Source organism: Lonchura striata, chromosome 5 (assembly GCF_050655825.1).
Source record: "Lonchura striata isolate lonStrDom1 chromosome 5, ASM5065582v1, whole genome shotgun sequence".
NCBI lineage: Eukaryota > Metazoa > Chordata > Aves > Passeriformes > Estrildidae > Lonchura > Lonchura striata.
In genome coordinates, this window is record NC_140707.1 from 26,674,728 (window position 1) to 26,694,409 (window position 19,682).

At 37.8% G+C, this 19,682-nt stretch overlaps 1 protein-coding gene across 5 annotated transcripts in view; it reads right to left on the bottom strand.

Moving 5' to 3' along the window:
- The window catches only part of KCNQ1 (potassium voltage-gated channel subfamily Q member 1), a 332,319-nt gene that overhangs the window by 142,660 nt on the left and 169,977 nt on the right, over positions 1-19,682 (bottom strand). The gene's annotated exons all lie outside the window — the stretch shown is intronic.

Here is a 19,682-nt window from a genome sequence, read left to right on the forward strand (position 1 = left end):
GGGACATCATGACTTGACCTTGCTGCACATTTCTCTAAAGCAAGTTTCTTACAGAATTAATTAAAAGGAAAGTGATCATACAGAACAGAAAGAGGGTTGAAAGACGAATTTTATTTTTTCCTGGCTCAGTGTGTTTATTTTTTTGCCTTGGTTAGACCATTCCAGTAATGTTGTTGGAATATAAATGTAATCCACAAGTATGAGACTAGACTGAGTGCTGATTAATTTAAGTGTCTTAAATCCACAGCTTCGTGTATGAGCTAAGCTTGGGCCAGAAATGCCAAATTAAATAGTGGCACAACTCTTAAGAAATAACTTGTGACTTGGACAATCCATAAGGAATCAATAACAAATTAAAACCAGTCAGTAGCAGTGAACTGAATAAATGAGTCATTCTTCCCAAAACAAACCTAATAGTAAAATTCATTTCTCTATCAGGAAATTAGTGCTGTATTTTTGAAAGGTGCTAAATTATGTTTTAGAGATATCATAAAGCTGATATTGTAAACCATAACAGTTAAAAGGAAGCTTTCCAAAATGCTTCCCTAACTTACTAGATAAAAGTACCGTGTTTGTGCTTAGTATTTCATTCTTCACAAATGGGTAGAAAATTCTTCTGTTTCACTTTTGAAATGTTTACACAACACAGCTTTCCCAAAAAGCCTTCTCGAAAAGTTTCCAAAGGATTTGGGAAAGATTATAAAATAATGTTATTCAGGATTAGTTCAGAAGCAGTAACTAAGCCCAGAACAGCACTGGAAAATGGGCAAAAAGTAAGGTACTTGTTATGCAGCATTAGTTAAAAATGTAGTTTGATAAGAATCAGAGCTAACAATTTTGAAATTTTCCAGGAATTCTAGGAATTGTGACTAAGTATGAAATTGTTGTTCAGACTTGGAGGACTTCATTATTGGCTTATCCCATATCAAATAGCATTTAACTGATTTGAAATTCCTACATATTCAGAAGGCTAGTAGAAAGAAAAAAGTATCAAAGACTTAATTATTTAAATGATTATGAAAGGATTTTAATAGCAAATCTGTACCAACAAACTGTGCCTTAATTGAGATAAGATATATTCTCCTTTTGCAAAAAGTCTGATGCATCTAAAAACACCTTTACAAATGAAAAATCTCTTGGTTTTGCTGACAGTAAGGTTACCAGGAATCAATGAGCTTTGAATCGGTTCCTAACTCCTGATTATATTTCAAGTACAGTAATGGATTCAGCAAAACCTTTTCTTATTCTATCAAAAGATCAGTTCATGTAAAACTGACCAGGACCATCCATTCTATTGGATGTTTAAGTATTCCCTCATATCCTTTCATTATATTACACCTAGAGAATAACCCATTAGTTCTACCACAACTTAAAAGAACTGTTAGAGCTGGGCAGGTGAGTGCAACCCCCAGCACAAAAATGCCAAACTATTCAGCAATCATCATCCTGAAATACACAGCAAAGTGTTCCACTATGCAACCACTGGCTTTTCCCTCTGATACCTCAGTTTATTTCTTCTTACTATAGCCTGAGAAAAGTCTAAATATGTTTACACAAAAGAATGTGCTCAGTAGAAAACACTGGCTTTCCAATGCAATTTTTTTTTCTCCGAATACTCCATTGGAACTTTTTATAAATAATCTTTTCCTCCAATTAACATGTGTTGTAAGACCAGCAGAAAAATAATAAATTATTGTCACTGTAGGCTTTTCAGTGTAATTTATTACTGAAAAGTCATGAGCACCGTTTTGGAAAGGCCAGTCTGTGAATCTGTAAACCAAGGAAATTAAGAACTAAGCTGGTCTCTTTACCCTGAGGTCAATTAGAAATGACACCAGCAGACTTCTTGGTGACCTGGGGAGATTTATAGCTTACCATGCTAGGCCTGTGGTTCAGCCAGAAGATTAAGATCAGAACAGCACCTGGAAGACTGTCATCAGTTAAGACAGGCTGGACCAATGGCTCGAGGCTAAAATGTGCACAGGAAAAGAGGTCATGTCAAGTAGCCTTTGTTTTTACCAGGGCTCAGGCACATGTGGAAGGTACCCATCGGAGAGAGAGCTGGGCTAACAAAGGTCTGATATCGAGACATTGGACTGTCTTGTAACAGGAACAAAGGCAGCAAGCTGTCAAGGCACTCTGACTTCTCTCATTACTAGAAGTCACCTCCGAAGATTTTTGCTACTTGACAAGGCTTTGTGTGATTTGCAGATCTTGTTCTTTTCTGCTTTTCCTTCGTTATTTTTACTAGTGCAACCATTAGCTGCAGAATGCCTCACATCATAAACCTTCATGATTTAGGGAAAAAATTTGATCACACTGCTGTGAGAATCTTATAAGAAAACAAAAAAGGCTGCGTCTTTTAGCCACTCATAAATATTTTATAATTTGGTAAGAACAATAGCCTACAAGGTCAAAGTTCAGGTCTGTAGTAGTCAACGAGATCCTTGCAAGACAATAAAAGGGAAAGCTACCCTTTGTTTTATAACAACTTTGGAAACAACTTCACCGAGGTGGTGGAAGCTTACAGACTTTCCATTGTATTCAAGTCATTTGTGCAAGTTGCCCTTATTACAGCTTTGATAAATGATGTTTGCAGTAGAAAAGCTGGTTTCTGAGCATCATGAGCATTTAGATCCATGTCAGGTACTCAACAGGGATGCACAGAAGAGTGCACAGCTTAGAAAGGAATTGTCATTTTCTCAAGTAACCACTGTTCAGGCTCAAAGAAGTATTTCCTAATTTCTTCTACTGCATGTAGGCCCATGTTGGAGGACAATTAGGTAAGAAGAGAACAGAACATAATCTTCAGGTTCTTAGTGTCACATAGCCTTTTAAATTGGAGTAAAAGAGATATCTATCTCATAGAATTGTGAGGCTTAATTAACACTTAGAATATAATTTATAAGGTGGATAACTGAAACTCCTGGGTGAGTCACAACTGACACTTGTTATTTCTGGGAACTGTACAACAGGAAAGTTGCCTCCATTTTTCTTCTATCTTCCAAAGTATTAAATTAAGCCCACAAGATAAACCTCAAAAACTGAAAGTGGCATAGCTGAGGATTTATTAATTTAGCAATGGTGTTTCTTACTTTGTTATCTTCTTTTGGTTTATAAAGCTACAGGCAATAACTCTAGACATGAATCTGCCTACTAAGACATATTACTTATCCACCAAATTAATACACATCTTAAAAGACAGCATCTGCCCAGGAAATACAAATCCCAAACTTCTGCTTCCAGCTTCAGCTTTGTAGATGTCAATTAATAGTCTGCTATTTTTTGTGCACAAATGTTATAATTTCTGCTTCAAAATTTGAGGTTCTTCTGGGTTTATGTGATGGCCTTAGAATCAAAGAAGAGTTTGCTCAATCAAAAAATCCTGAAAAGTTTTCCTACCCTTCCCTTGCCTTCTCTCTTGGAAGGACAGCCAGTGCATGCCATGAAACACAACATCAACCTGCTAAGCACTAGTGTTTTGAAATGGGTGCCTGACAAGTCTCTCTCAGGTTCTACACATGCAAACAAACGTGCTATTTATAGAAATAATACTAAATAACGACCTGTTTGACGGAACTGACTGAAAGAAAAAAACCTTATTGGCAAAGTCAAGAAAAATGCAGGTGTTACAGTGTGAGCTGGCTCCAGAGCTTATATGCAGTAGCTTTCCCAGCTGTTTAATTAGACAAACATCTGATAACAATCCTGGAAGACCAGACACAAGCACAGAGTGTAAGGCTTTTCTTGTTGCTTATTTGCATCAATTAAGACCATCACAAACCTCTACTTCCCATCTTTGCCATGATTTATTCAATATGGACTTAAACTGCACATAGAATATTATTTTTTCCACAAAACCTGATGTTCCTTACAGCATATTAAATCTCTCCTCAGTAACCACACTCAGTATAAAATTTAAATGTTTATAAATGTTTCAAGCTGTCACATCTTTGTCCTCCATGAGATTGGAGAAGAAATAAAATCAAACAGCTCTTCTCCTCAGGCAACTTTTCCCAACTGATGCAGTCCAGAGACAGGCTTGTTGGCATTTGTTATTATAATCAACTTTCCATAGCTTTTACCAAGGCATAATCCTTAGTATATGTTTAACCAATGCAGATAGATTTTCAAGTCATACAACATAAAACAAGTGCACAGGGTGTTATGCATCATCAAGAACACAGTGGATCATGTTCAGTTATCCAGTTCTTTTCTACTCCAATTCCATCCCCTTAGATGCTCTCAGCTCTTATTTGAATGACCTCAGTGTTTCAGTCTTAATAACCTTCACAGCAGTCCATTCCAAACATTTATTACTCCTGGGTTAAAAAGTATTGCTCAGCTACATCTGTTCTTAATTTGATTTGCAAAAGTTTTTCTTTTTTTTTTTTTTCAAATGCAATATTTCCAATGGAAGAAATAAAGAAATATATCTAAAAGCTCTAGTTAGGGAAAAAATTACACAGTTTGTAGGAGGGTGTGGCAAGCATGCCTTTTGTCACAAAGTCAAATTAATGGGCACTGGCTGATATTAAGAGCTTGTGGGCTTTCTTGCCACAGAAAAATCTGTCATTTTTGGGAACATCCTTCATGCAAAATTTGAAATATATATACACACACACAAAGGAAAATGCTCCTCCTGGGAATCTCACCATTGCTCTTATTTAAGTATGTGATGAACAAGATATCTTGGACACATCCAGCTCATTTTCCTTCCACACAGACCACAGACAGCATGTGGCAGACAGGCCCAGGACTGCTCAGATACCAGGGTAGGTAGGGATCCTGCAGCTCCAACCACCATGGGCTTTGGGCAGCTACACATGACATTAGCAATGCTGGGAAATCTGAGCAAAATTAATTTCTCTGAAGCTGCATCAATAAAACCATTCTGTGCTGTGATATCCCAGAGTGTGGTTTACATAAGGCAGTTTTGCAAGTAGGAGTACTTACTCTTTTGACACAAAAGATGTGCTCATCACTACCTTGGGGACTGGACAAGTATGATCAGCTCAAGAGGGCTGTGAATCCTAAAGTGACCTGGATTGGAAGGGACCTTAAAGATCATCTTGTTTCAACCCTCCTGCTATAGGCAAGGACACCTTCTACCAAACTGGGTTACTCAGACCCCCATCCAACTTGATCTTGAACACTTCCAGGGATGAGGCATCCACAAATTCCCTGGGCAACGTGTGTAAGTACCTCATCACATTCACAAATAAAGAATTTTTTCATAATATCTACTCTAAAACTAAACTTTCTCTTTGAGATTGAAGCCATTCCCCCCTGTCCTGTCACTACATGCTCTTGCAAATAGTCCCTCTCCATCTTTACTGTAGGCTTCCTTCAGGCTGCTATTAGGTCACCACCCTGAAGTCTTCTCTTCTCCAATCAGAACAATGAGAATTCTCTCAGCCTTTCCTCACAGGAGAGGTGCTCCCTTGGTGGTCCTGCTCTGGACTCGCTCCCACAGGTCCATGTGCTGTGACCCCAGAGCTGGATGCAGTGCTCCAGGTGGGGTCACACCAGAGCAGAGCTGAGGGGGAGAATCCCCCCCTAGACCTGCTGCTCCTGGTGCTTTAGATGCAGCCAGGATGCCACTGGATTTCTGGGAGGCTGGGTGATGTCCAGTGCTCCTTTGCTCATGGGTCATCTGCAATTAAGATGGGTTTTTCTTGATGTGGGCAGGGCTATCTCAAAGACAAGTATTGGGCATTTTCACACAGTGAGACATGCAAGTTAAGAAAATTGTTCCCAGCATGTTCCCCCCAATAATATGGATTGAAGGGCAAAAACCAAACAAAATCAAATACAAACTTCCTGCTAAGCTCCCAGGCAAAACCAGAAGGAGTCACACAGGCACACTTTCTATTCCATTCCACATATCATGATTAGTAACAGCTTCTGCTTTCCTCTGAGTCACTCTTTGAGAGACCACTTTTTAATGCTTCACAGAGCAAAAAAGACTCTGCCCCACCGAGAGGGAACTTTATGAAAGTTCACATCAATCGACAGCAGCAAAGCAAAGCAAACCATGCTTCATCTTGCTTCAGTGCCCTTCTGGCACTGCTCTGCCTGCAGCACAGACAGTAAACAGTAGTGTGTTTGTGTGCAAATAGCATTCTCCTGAATGATGTCTGCACCTGTGTAAACTGACATCACTATCTTTTTTTCTAAATTCAGTTTATTTAAGGAGTTCACAAGAGACACCTGTTCCATGCACAGGCACAAATAACATTCAGTGAGCTGAAAAAAAAGTGTGGGGGGAGGGGGGGGGTGAGAGATGAAGGGCAAAAGTGACTTGCAGGGCTGTATTCAAAATTGTGTTTATATCTCCTGGTCCTACAACAGACAGCTGCTGCTACTGTCATTTCTGGCCTTCCTGGTCTAAGCTGGTATTTGCAAAATAAAGTAAAAGTACAGTGAGATTTCAGTGCTTGCCTGCTAAAGAGAGAACCTAAGTAAATACTGGGGAAGAATGAAAGAGAAGGGGTGGAGCAGGTAGAAAACAGCCTGGCCCCTGCCTCATCTCTGAGAACAGCACCCAAACACTATAAAATCAACATGGCAAAAAACTCAGCCTAAAAGCTTATACAGGAGGTTCTATGACATTTTCCTGCTTTGCTCTCAGCCTTTAAAGGCCGGCACAATGCCTGTCTTTGGGGTGCTTTAGATTTTTGGTTTGTTTTTCTTTTTTTTTTTTCATTTTAGTTTTTTTTTCTTTGAGAAGGGGCACAGCAGGCTTTGAAGGTTTGGTCTCCAAAGCAATTGCACTGTTCTGTGAGGATACTGCTTGTGCCTGGGACATCCCCAGATATAATAAAACACAGAAAGCCTATTTCTACTTTAGAGTGAATGGTGAGACAGAAGGTGCTCACATCCCATCTGACCAAAAGCACTTTAAAGAACATTATATTGATATTCACTTGTCACCTGGCACACTCTCTCTTACTGAAATAACAGTTCTAAAAGTATTAGAAATGCATTTCTCAAACTCACTTTGAGGATTAATGTAAAGAAAGCCATTTTGAGGACAGTTGGATGGCAAGGACAAAGACTTCCAAACAACCATGGTGAGCAATTAATTCCCACCTCCTCTTATCTCAGTGGGATAAGACCCAGGGACCACCACTGCAGGAGCACAGTGAACACACCATCGAGAAACTTAAGAGTCAGACAGAAAACCAGAAGCACTATGGCAGGAAAATTAGTTAAAACTGAAATTTAACAAGCTGGAACAACACAACAGAATCTGGAAATCAATTATTTTGAAACACATAATGATTCTGAAAATTAATATAACACCCACAAAGTAGCAGAGCTTGATTTTCTGTGTACAGCCATTTTAACACACCTGTCACAAGAGACAAATTTTGGGAAAAAAACCCCAGCCCTATTCATTTCAGTGAAATAAAGATGGAAACCAGATTTGCACCATATCAATACTATGCATCCCTAAAACACCAAAACCTTTTGTGTCTTTCCTCTATCAACAAATTGCATATCTCATATCAAGACTTTAATTTTTTTCAAAAATCAATTTAGAGCACATCACCACCTTAAGTAGGGCAAATGCAAAAAAAAAAAAAAAAAAAAAAGATAACCAGAGGTATATTTTAAAGGCTATCAAATGTATCCATTTTAATCAGAAAAGCACCTTACATCTCATTCACTCTCTACTGCATCCCTTTGCTGATAAAAAGTGTTTTCCTGAGCAAAACTTCACTAATGCTTAAACACTGGATTTTACTTCAATGAAACTTGAATCTCTTAATTTTACAAGCAATTTTCACCCAGGCACTGAATTAGGAACTCCTATCCTCTTGATGTTTCAGTATTATTCCAGTGTCACCCTCCAGACCTCTCCAGAGACTCATAAACCCCAGTGCCATTCCCAATCCACCAGTCTCCAGGTCAATAATGATGGGAGACAGACAGCTACTTCTTAATCCCTAGGAAGACTACATGATAAAAGCAGTGACACAGAAAACACAGAGGTTTAAAAGTGAATACACTCAAATAACCTCATAATATTATAGAGGGGCCAAAAAAAAAAAACCATAAAATAATTAAGTGTGAAACATGCTTTTTCACAGAACCACAGAATAGCTGAGGCTGGAAGGAATCTTTGGAGAACACTCTAGTCCGACCTTGCTGCTCAAAGCAGGGTCAGCTGGAGGACATTGCTCAGGGTTTTGAATAACTCTAAGGAGGAAGACTCCAGCCTGGGTAACCATTCTGTTTGAGCAAGTAAAAGTATTTTTTCTTATGTTTCAATAAAATTTCCTGTCTTTCTTGACAATATTTATGGCCATAAAAATAGAACAAAAATAGTAGAGCAGGGCAATTGTTCCATGTGAAAAAAATAACCCCCTGTAACTTGTCTATAGGTCTGTGACCTGACTGCATTTAACTACAATACCAACATGTGAGAGCCTGGAACCAACAATTTACTCACAGCTTTTGTGTTAGTAAGTAGTTTACAGCACAGAAAAAGCCCAAGCAGCTAAACTGCTTTTTATTCTAAGCCTCCATTCTCAGTGACACAGCTCTTTCTGCATGTTATATTCAGCAGGCTATAGATGCTCATGGAAATTGAAGACAAATTTCCTTTCCTTTGTGCCAAAGTCAAGAGTTTGATGCTTTTGCAGTGATTTGATTTTATTTAGAAATTTTTTTTTTCTTAACATGCAGAATTGTCAAAATCAAGTCCAGTTCTACAGAAACTGCCCATCTCCCTCCTGAGGATCTACAATTCTCTGAGATGACAGTTTGGAAACACCATGATTCTTAATGCTCTTGTCTTTGTATTTCACATAGAAACCCTTTTGTGCCCTGTCAATTTTAACACAGTTTATTGGGAAGTTCAATCTAACACAGATGTGTGCTGACAGAAATTTTACAGGTGATGACAAGACTCCATTAACTCATTGTGCACGATACTAGTTTTTGTGAGTCTCTCAGAAATCTTATTGTACACTCCTGACCTTGTATCCTCATCTACTGCTGTGCAAAGCCCTTTTGCTGAAGCAAAACACAAAAACAATGTTTGTATTAGTTACAGAGATTTACTTACCCATATATTTCTTCTTAAAGTGTGAAAGAGACATGTTATGTGATGGTTTGTGAAATAAACTGCTCTTCTGACAGCAAGATTAAACATAAGAGCACTTGCCTGCTTATAGACACAGAACTAGACAGCTGGGGAGGATTTACAAAACCACTTAAGCAAGGCAGGTTCCTAAGTTTCCTCTGGTATTTCCCAGATATACAATCAGCTTTAGAGTGACTCTGCATGATAGGTTGGTCTTACCTTGTATTTTGTGACTGTAACACTCAGGCTAAAGAAGGCAGCAAATTGTAAGTACAGGAATTCAGATCTGGGGCTGGACCAGCCCCCAGTACCCTCTCTGCCCAAAGACTTGGGCTGTGAGGGGCAGGCAGCACTTCTGAAAACAAAAGCCTCCTTTCTTGATGATCTCCTTTCTGCCTGATAAATTAAAAATGTTTATTGCTAAACTGTCTGAACTATTATGGGCTATTTTTGTCCAATGTGAGTAACATATGCCAGATTCCAAACCTTACACAGTTACTTTTTTTCCATGATATATCCTCTCTATCACAGTATGATCCAATTCCTCCTCCTCTTTCCTCTGAAGTTTCCTTATCACTGCAATGAGATACGGCAACTTTCATATTACGATCGAGTAATGACGCTTGGATTGCCCGTGGCACGAGGCCAGACAGCTCCTAAGGCAGGTCATTATTAGACTGCAATACACACCAGGGCAAGTTTCACTGATGAAATGGATGATGGAAAGGAGCACAGCAACATGAAAGCAGAGGCACTAATTTAAAGCTGTCCTTTGAGGCAGCCAGGAATCCTGCAGTGCACAAGAGAACACGCTTCTCACCCTGTCTTGGAACCCTTAAACACAGGGGTGGTGAGGCAGAAGAGATATTGAGAAATCACCCTTATCCTCTATAAATAAAAGGTCTATCAACCACACATGCACCTCAGTCTCATGGAAGTGCAGTTCAAGAAATGCATCTTCTTGAAGAGTGTTAATTTCCCCCAAAGAACAACATAAAAAGCACAGGAAATTCGGGTTCTGATGGAAATAAATCTTATATCTAAATGAATCACTAGAGCACACCTGACTAATGGTTTAAGGTTTAATCTTCACTGAAAATTTCCTTTGATTTAACATTATTTCATTTATTTCAAATTTCATTATAGCATCTCAAAGGTGCAACATTATGAATATAATTTCTTGACCATTATCCTCTCACATGAGGACAGAAGTACTTCAATATACACAGTCTCAGAGAAACAGATTATCTCACAACTCTGTCTTTCACAATTTCAAAAATAACATGGCAGTTGTGAAAAAAAATTGCTTCCCATGCCTGGAGAAGGTCAAACAAATAATTTTCTCTCACACCAAGCCCTTTTGGCTCCAGCCACCACAAATTCTGTAAATCAAAGTTGATAGAAAACTCTCTGAAGAAGAAATCCTAGATTTTATTCTTTACATAAGCATAACAACACTTGAAAGATTTTTTAAACCTTGATAGTGATGTGATGAGAAACCTGGTAACACACTCATTTTCTGCCCTTCCTCCAGGTTTACTGTAGTGAAAAGCTTTTTATGAATAAATCCCCACTAAAATATCGCTATGACCCCTGTTTCAGAATTAGGTCTTTAGCGGGGAAGAAAAAAAGGTGGAAATTATCAATAAAATAAAAAGAACTAGAAGTTCAGCTTCTAAATATGCGCAGATCACTTTTTGGATCCAGCTATTGAGAATGCAAAATGCAACACATGAGAATTTATTCAGCAAGAAAGACTCCATGTATCAATTAACAATTTTGCACCTCTTAAGCAGTAAACATAGTGGTCATTTCACAATTCTTGACTGCCCCATTTAAATTAAATATATCCCCAAATCCTGCCTCAGGAAATAAGTTGTGAGTTCAGTTAGTTTCTGAACAACTTAAATACATTAGTATGAAAATTATCCCTTTTTATGAGGTGCTGTTACTTCATAGGATATACTTAATGTTTAGGAATGCATATATCATATACTGAAATTATGTACAGCCTATAATGAAACACATATAAAATTGCAGTAGCATTAGGAGCACCACTGCAGTTAAGGTTTTGTCCTTTATAAACTTATTTTTTAATCATACAGAATTCCAAGATGAAATCTGACAAAAACTACCAAACCAAACCCCAAACATTTGGAGGATGCAGGTTACAATCTGTGTTTTCTTCATACAGAAGAAAAGAAATGGGAACAAAATTTTTGCCCTTATTCTGAGATACATTTTCATTGCAGATTATATTTCCAGTTGCTGGATTTAAGGGAGAGAAAAAGAATTATTTGGTCCCATCCTCCCTCCCACTGCAATCAGTAAAACTCAGCAAATTTGCCATCTGCCATAAACAAAAGCCTGGCTGTTGCTGTGCTTCCTTGACAGAAGACCTTGTAGGTAAGCATGACTATAATTCTCTATAATTCAAAAAGCAAATGTTTAACGTTTCTGCACTTCACTAGATCAGGTGAGATAAGCTATTCAATCAACCAAAAAGAATGCCTAGGCATATATTAAAATTGATGGGGAACAGGGTGTGTATGAGTCAAAAAAAAAAAAAAAAAATCACAGCACACATACACCTTAAAATTGAAGAATCTGTATTGAACTATTTTATGAATTATACGAATTCCTAAATGCATATTTCTATGAGCAAAAGCAGGATACTAAGTACTTAATCTAAGGTGGGGAAGGACAAGGAATGTTTAGAAGGTGTCTTCATGCTTTTAGGCATAGATGTTTCTCCTTTCATGGGACCATCACACACCCATATTCCCTGTTATTTTCAAAGCCACCTTACCATATCATATAGAGGTTGCATTCTCTAGTGCTAACACTAAAGTTAATTCAGAAAACAACCAACTACTTTGGAATAATGATAGACAATCTGTTGGGAAAAGGTTAGTGAAGAATAACTCCAAAGGAGATTTTTGGGCATTGACTTCAATAAATGCATTTTCTCCGGAAACATGTAACCTGAAAAAAAACACTCTTGCTTGTCTGATGTCAAAACCAAAACTATTTATGCCTCATACATTGGAGAAATTGTTCATGCCTACGTAAAGATTGCCCCCATACTGTTTCCAAGGTCAGTAATTTGCATGGAATTTGCATCAGAACTCAACAATGCTTGTGGCAAAAAGAGACTCCTTTTTCCCTATTTTATGATGAAGTTCCAATGTTTAAAATATTTTTTCCAAGTAGAGCCAAAGAGATTTTTCACCATCCTGTTCCAGATAAGGCTTCTATTGATTTTATAGGAAACTGCTTATGTACCATGCAGCAAGCAACTGTCTAACAAACCCCAAGGCTTCATGTTAGAATTTGGTAAGCTAGGCTGCAGAATCACATTCCATCTATTCATATCTTTTTTCAAGAACCAAATTTTCTGTCTTTTACTCAACCAGAAATCGGCCATCAGGGACAAAGGCCCTCAATTAAGAAACCTCTTAAAGTCCTACCATGTATACAAAAGCAAATGTGTGCTTAAACCTTTTGCTGAACCAGCTGTGTGGAGACAAGCAGGAGACACTGCATTTACACAGCAAGAACTTTCCTAAGAGCAAGACCTACATTGCTCATTTACTCAAGAAGATTACTAAAATGCATTTACCCATATGACCTATGAAGTGAAATACTTACTGCATTTTCTAATTAAAGACAGGAGTGATCTACAAGCCTTAAAAATTGGGGACAAGGTCAGTCTAGCCTCATATGTTGTAAGCAACTGGATTATTTTCAGAAAAAAGAGTACCTTTCAAAATTAGACCTTGGTTATCACACTTCCTCACTAATGATCCTAACTTTAATCACTTGTTAACAGAAAATGTTTTGTAACAAAAATTCCTATTTCCAAATATAAATCTCTACTTGTTTTGCCCATTTATATGCTGATTTTCAGGGACTTGAAATGAAAAATGCGAAGTAATTATGCACCACATAAAAACATATTTGAAGTGTTACATTAAACCATGTTACACTCTAATGTAAAGTTGCTTACAAGACTCAAAAGATTTCCAGAATCTGGAAGTTAGTGTTTTTTTCCAACTGTTTCTCTTTTGATCATAATACTTACACAGCACTCACCAGTAAGCAAAAATAAACAAACTGTCTGTTTACTGCTCTCCACAGCTTTTGAAGCAGGGAAAAGCCTGTTTCTCATGTTGTAAAAGGATAAAGAGGGTCTACATCAAACCAGTTCTAGCTGATAGGGACATCCGGGAAAAAGTTACTCCTGAGTAACGTTTGATGGCATTACCTCCAAACAGGCCAGCTAGGCTCCTTATATCACTTATAGGTGTGGAAAATAATACTGACTGACAAATTCTGCCACATTTCACACACTGTAAGAAAGTAGAGAGGCCAACAGGTAATTATCTTTCTAGAGCTCTTTCTAGATGTTCTTGCAAATTCTGTCACTGGTCACTTTCAATCCTTAAATGTGTGTTCAGGCTGTATTTCACAAGGAGGACTCTAGACCCTGTACCAGAATATGAAGCAAAGATTTCTAAAGAGGGACTGTGGATAATCTGAAAACATAGCCAAAAAGTTTCAGGAGAAAAAAAAAACAAAACCAAAACAAAGAACAAATCAAAACACGTTTTAGATAGTAATATGTCAACAATGTCTCAATGGTATCCTATAAAAATATGATACTGCCCTAAAATTCTAAACCAGGTCTAGTATTTCACAGCAAAAATTAATGCAACAAGTTGTATGATATTACAGTTTTAAGACAAATTTGCTTTTCATTTTCTGGCTACTGGATGAATCTATTTCTACATCCAAAGGTAAAACCCAATATTTGATCAAAATTTTTTTCCTGCTCTTTTTCTTTATGGTCTACAAAGTACCCTGGAAGAGCCCCAAAAGCAATGTTTGCTGTGATTGCTGTACTTTGTTATGTTCTGCTCTCTGCAATTATTTAGAAGGTTTTTAAAAAAGGAGAGGGAGAGCAACTGTGAAAGGCATTGTGCAACCGCAGCTGACTTCATGTTAACCCCTGCTCCTGGGTTCCACCCTCGGGTCAAATGCCTATGAGTCAGTGTCTAGCACAGATGAATGATGTCACACTCACACCACCTCTTCAGCAAGAAAATGTGGTGGAGCCTTTCATTGCTGATCTTAAGAGACCCTGGGTTACTAAATGAAGTTCCCAAGATAAAAAAAAGAATAGGCTTGAATTTAAAAAGACAGGAAATGAGCACATCACTCCAACAACTTTGAAATGGATTCTAAGAAAATGACTGTGATGGCTCATATTCAGCAAAAATGACCAACAGGATACATGTGTTAAAAGTCAGGAAAAGATTTGCAGTACCAAAAAGCCAGTAAATAAGGGACATTATATAACCTCCCCATTCTAATACAAGCAAACAAACTAAAATAAAATTAAACAGGGCAATGGATGCGATCTCTCTTTCAGGTGCCAAGCAATGATAAATCAGATATGCAAGGAATAATTTAATTTCAGTGAAACCTGAATAGAGTATACCTGTGTGGATTTGAGGAGACAGTTCCATATCATTTCAATACACTGGAATGTGTAATAATCAGTTTGAATTCAGTTCTTTGGTTAGAGAAAAATTATCTTTGAGATGAGAATCTTGTGGTGCATAATTACTGCACCCGAAACCATCAATTAGTCAGTCACCATTTTAAACACAGGAAAACATAGATGTGAGGAAGAAGTGGAATAAGTAACCACACAATAAAATGGTCGCCTAGATGAAGAATGCATAAAATGACTCAGAAAATACTTAAGATGGTATTAGGTAGAGCTCAATGAGACACTAAAAATGTTCCACAGTGCCTTTCTGGTTGTGGGGCTGGAATGACTCGTCTCTGCAGGAATTGAGATCTAAAGAGAAGGACATCATAATTTCCTCAACTCCAAAAGGGGTTTTCCAGGGGAAGGAGAAAAAATAAAAGCCCTGAGAGGGAACTGTCATATCATGACTCTATAAAGCCTGCCTGAGTTTGCAGGAGTATGGATTTAACAGCGTTCTTATTAAACAGATCCAGGATGATCCAGATGCACATGGAAAGAATCAGAAGCGACTGATTGCTTTCTGTAATAATGTGATAGTAGGACAGGATTTTGATTATTCTCTACATGTAAAAATCTATGTTATTTCCAAAATTTACTGTAAAATAATGCAACAGAATCACAGAATATTCTGTGTTGGAAGGAATCCATTAGGATCATCCCAGCCCTGCACAGGACATCCCCTGGAGTCACACCATGAGCCTGAGAGCATTGCCCAAACGCTTCTTGAACTCTGTCAGGCTTGTGCTGTGACCTCATCCCTGGGGAGCCTGTTCCAGTGCCCAGCCACCCTCTGGGTGAAAAACCTTTCCCTAATATCCAACCTAAACCTCCCCTGCCACAGCCTCAAGCCATTCCCTCAGGAAGTTTGCACAGGTACTGGCTGATGTCTTCTTGAGGCTCTAAGCAAGGGTTAATGTACCTTTGGTTAGGGATACTCTCAGCTTCAAGAAATAACTTGTCTTCTCTTTTACTCTATGCTCTGCATTTTGAAATCAAGCAAACATTAAACCACAGCAATGTTCAAACAAACCATCTTCCAGAGGAATTCTAGTAGGAGTGAAATGCATAAAACTAAGAATATAATGTATCAAATTCCATTTTTGTTTGAGAATGTTGGCAACTAATAAATTCAAATATATACATATATAAAGGTCTGCCCTTATTTACATTTTCCTTTCTTTTTTGTTCAGTTGCCATTTTTTGGCCTATAGAAAACAATTCCCTTTTTTTCAAGTTGGATTCCACTATAACAATGCTCTTTATTGGTAGTCCTCCCTCTCACTTTACACCCACAAATTGTGATACAAAATTGCTCAAAAATCAATCTACACTTGAGCTAACACAGGCCTGTTTGCTTTTTTCACTCCTGTCTGTATTCATACTATTTTTTTTCCCTCAAAACCCCAATCAATTGCTTTAAAGAAGAAAATATACGTAATTTGCCTGGACTTCCCTTCCCTAGTCCCACTGTAATGACAATTCCTATCTTTTGTTTCCCTATCCACCTCCTGCAATTGGCTACAGCCTGTCATTGTGACCCTAAATCTGAGTTTCAGCCTTCATGAGAACCAAAAGCGCTCCTTCATTCTTTAAACAGGTTAGTATTTATTCGAGACCCTAATTTTCAAGTTCCTTGAGCTCACTGTCTTCAACAAGCCTTGGTAACAACCAAAATCAAAGGTCTCAGTAGCTCTCAGAATCTCTTGTGCCTATTCTCCGAACTGAAGGGTTCTTCCAGTCCAGAAGGATTATTTCCTTCCTTCTCTCTGTAAGGTCTTTTAAAAGATGAGCTGTACTAATAAACAGAGAAGGGCTATTTACAAGCAAGGTTTTAAGTAAAAATGGGCAGGATGCAGCTTAACCTCCAAAGTACAGAAAGTGGTCCCAAATAAACCCTCTATAGCCTGGTATGCATATTGTAAGGAAATAAAAACTAAATAACTGTTGGGGTTGTTGCACCACATTATTGTCATTTTAAGATGACTAATAACAGATTAAAAACATTAGGGTTACATAATGCAAGTCATTGGTCTAAATCACTCAGACTATTTAATTTGTATGTGCATTTTTTACACAGCATAAAGAATCCTCTTTCCTCCCTCCAATGCTGTACCTCTGTGCAAAGACAAGATCAACAGAGAAGGAAGTGCATGGGCCATTTAAAGATATTTTTCCCTACTTATGTCTTATTTTAATATCATGCCAAGGAATCTAAGTGTTCAAAAACTAATTACTAATGAAATGACAGTATCATCAATAATTTTTCTTATTGTGCTTCTGTACCAAGTTTGCTAACACAGCATAATGTAGTAGTTTTGTATTTGGCTTTAAATATTATTAACAGCAATTTATTATGCATAAAAACTGAGCACAGTATCAGTTCAATTAGAAAAGTTCTCTATTTCCAGAGCTAAATACAAACATCTGAGCCAGCAGAGTTTCTGGTATAGGGTCTGTGCTAATTTTATCTTTTCCCCTAACTTTTTGCATAGATTCACTTCTTCCACTTCTTGAAAATCTGTTATGCTAAATTTTAACCACTGACACACTAGCAGCAGAAGGAAAGGTTTCAGGGTTGCTTCTTTGTAAATCAAAAAAGCATGAATAAGAGAAATATTTTCTCTGTTCAGTTAATATATTCAGTGCCTGAGTGTTCCATAATCTGCAAGTGCTTCAACATTGTGGCTGCACTGCAACAACTCAAAATAGCCTAACAATAATAATGCAAAGTTACTACACTAAAAATTCTCTTAAGTCTCTGGGACCACCTTTGAGAAGACCAGATGCTATAGTTATTTTTCTGTTAAATTTGATGGTCTTGGATGATTTTGGTATTGGTAAGAAATCTGGAGCACCTGGTGCTCCTTACCCTTGGCAACAGCATGAAGCACTTGGAGAGGGATTGCTTAGTCTTATTCAAAGAAAAAGAGAGTTTAGCATGGTTGTCTCAAACCTTAGTGCACCTCTCAGATGAACTACTGAACCCAGCTAGCAGCTCTAGCATTCAGCTTCTTTTCTGGAAGCTTCAGAAGACAGTCAGACTTTTGCTGCACCTTAGTAGCACTGAACTCTTCAAGCCCCGAAATTGTTATTGGGCACTTTGGACCCCATAGGAAGCCAGAAAGTGCAATGCAGGTTTAGAGGCAGACAGGGATGTATAAATAAGGCTATTGTTTCTAGGGAATAAAACTTCAATATTGTTATATGGTAGTTAAAGCAGAGTATAATGGGCTATTGTTTCTATGAATAGGTTCTCCCGAGCACCAATCAACACCTTATCGTTAACATTAATCACTGGGATATCTTCTCCAAGATCAAACAAACACTTCTTGAGAACTCAAACTTTGACTTCAGAAAACTTTCTGTGTAATAACAGATTAGATTTAAATATCAGCAACTACATCCTTATTCAATGAATCTTATTTTAGTGATTAAATGTTACATAAGGCCACCTGAAAAGGTTTACGAAGATTGTGAATAAATGTTTAAAAACAAATATCCAGTCACCAAAACCAGGCAAAGCTCTGCTTTGGTACTGTTCTTTAATATCTGGCATCCAATTCTATATGGTAAGATTTTTAGAATTGCTTTGATTAACAGGATCAGCAACTAACACTGTTATTTTATACATACACCAATAGATTTAATTTTACTATATTTGTAAATATGTTTGAATCCTATTTTACTTTTTGAAAGAGGAATGGGAATATAGAACAATTTACTCTGCAGGGTAGCCAGAACCAGATACTCCAACCAAGCAGTTTTGACAAAACAACTCCCAAGAGCTCAAATAGTCCAAGAATAAACAGTTTTCTGCAAACTGGTATTCCCTAAAGCATGAGTGTTTTGAGTCCTGGGATATTTTTAAAATAATGACTCTATAATTCCAAGCCCTTTTTATTGATATATATATCCAATTCAGCTCAATATGCTTCTGAGATGGTACAGTGCTCTAGTCTTCTAAAAGTACAAGTTATTCTCTTGTACACAATGCAAAGCTTGATAGTAATTTGATCATATTAGATATAATTTAAGAATTTCTGTAATCTCCACACAAAAAATTCTATTGCACATGTTGTGTTGCCTGGATTTATCCCTTAAAGTAATCGTCGGTGTAAATACTGATTCCATCTACAATTTTTTTTTCCTGTAGGCCTGATTGGGATCACATGAAGGTTAGTGACAAGTACTTCCAAACAGTTACTTTTAGAAGTAATAATTTTGTTTCTCTTTCATTATTCTGCACTGAGGTGTTTGGGGTTTTGGGTTTTTTTTACATTCGATGCAATACAAACTTAGCAGGAAAGAATAAGTGTGTATTAATAGCAGCTGCATCATCTTGAAGAGGTAGAATGCCTACTCCAAATCTGTTACTTTTAACCATCTCAGCCAAACAAAATGATGTGTTTTGCTACAGGTAAAGGAGCATTTCCCATTAATGCTGGCTTCAGTACTATCCTTCAGGCAATAGGCAGTGCCATGTATTAGAGAGAGCCCAGCTCTGCCCCCACTGCATTAAGAGCTTCTCACTCATATATAAGATAGCAGCTGCCCTGCCTGGTCACCAGGGCACACAGCAGGACAGGGCACAAAAGGCTGCCTTCCACAGAGCCCTGCTCAGCTCCTGGCTATAACCAGGGCTCACCCAAAGTCAGCACCAGGAGATTCCTCCTGTCAGCTGCCTTCTGCACAAGGAACACTGCAGCACTCCAATCTTGCATGCAGAGGGGAGAATATAAATAAATATTATGCTAACATCATAACATCATTCCAAGGACATACTTTGAACTGATCCAAGGCAATTAGGATAGTTACAAATTCCATTCTATCACAGTAAAATCCAGATAGCTTAATTTTGATGAGTTTTCTAACAGCTTCTCTACATCAGTAATCCTCAGGTAATTCCCCTCTTTTTTCTAATGTCTGTTTCTTTTTTGTGTCTAAGGATACCTAGATGCCAATTGTACAGAAAGTCACTTAGCTTTTTTTCAGAAATACCTTTTCCTGAGGTAACAGTAGCAAAAC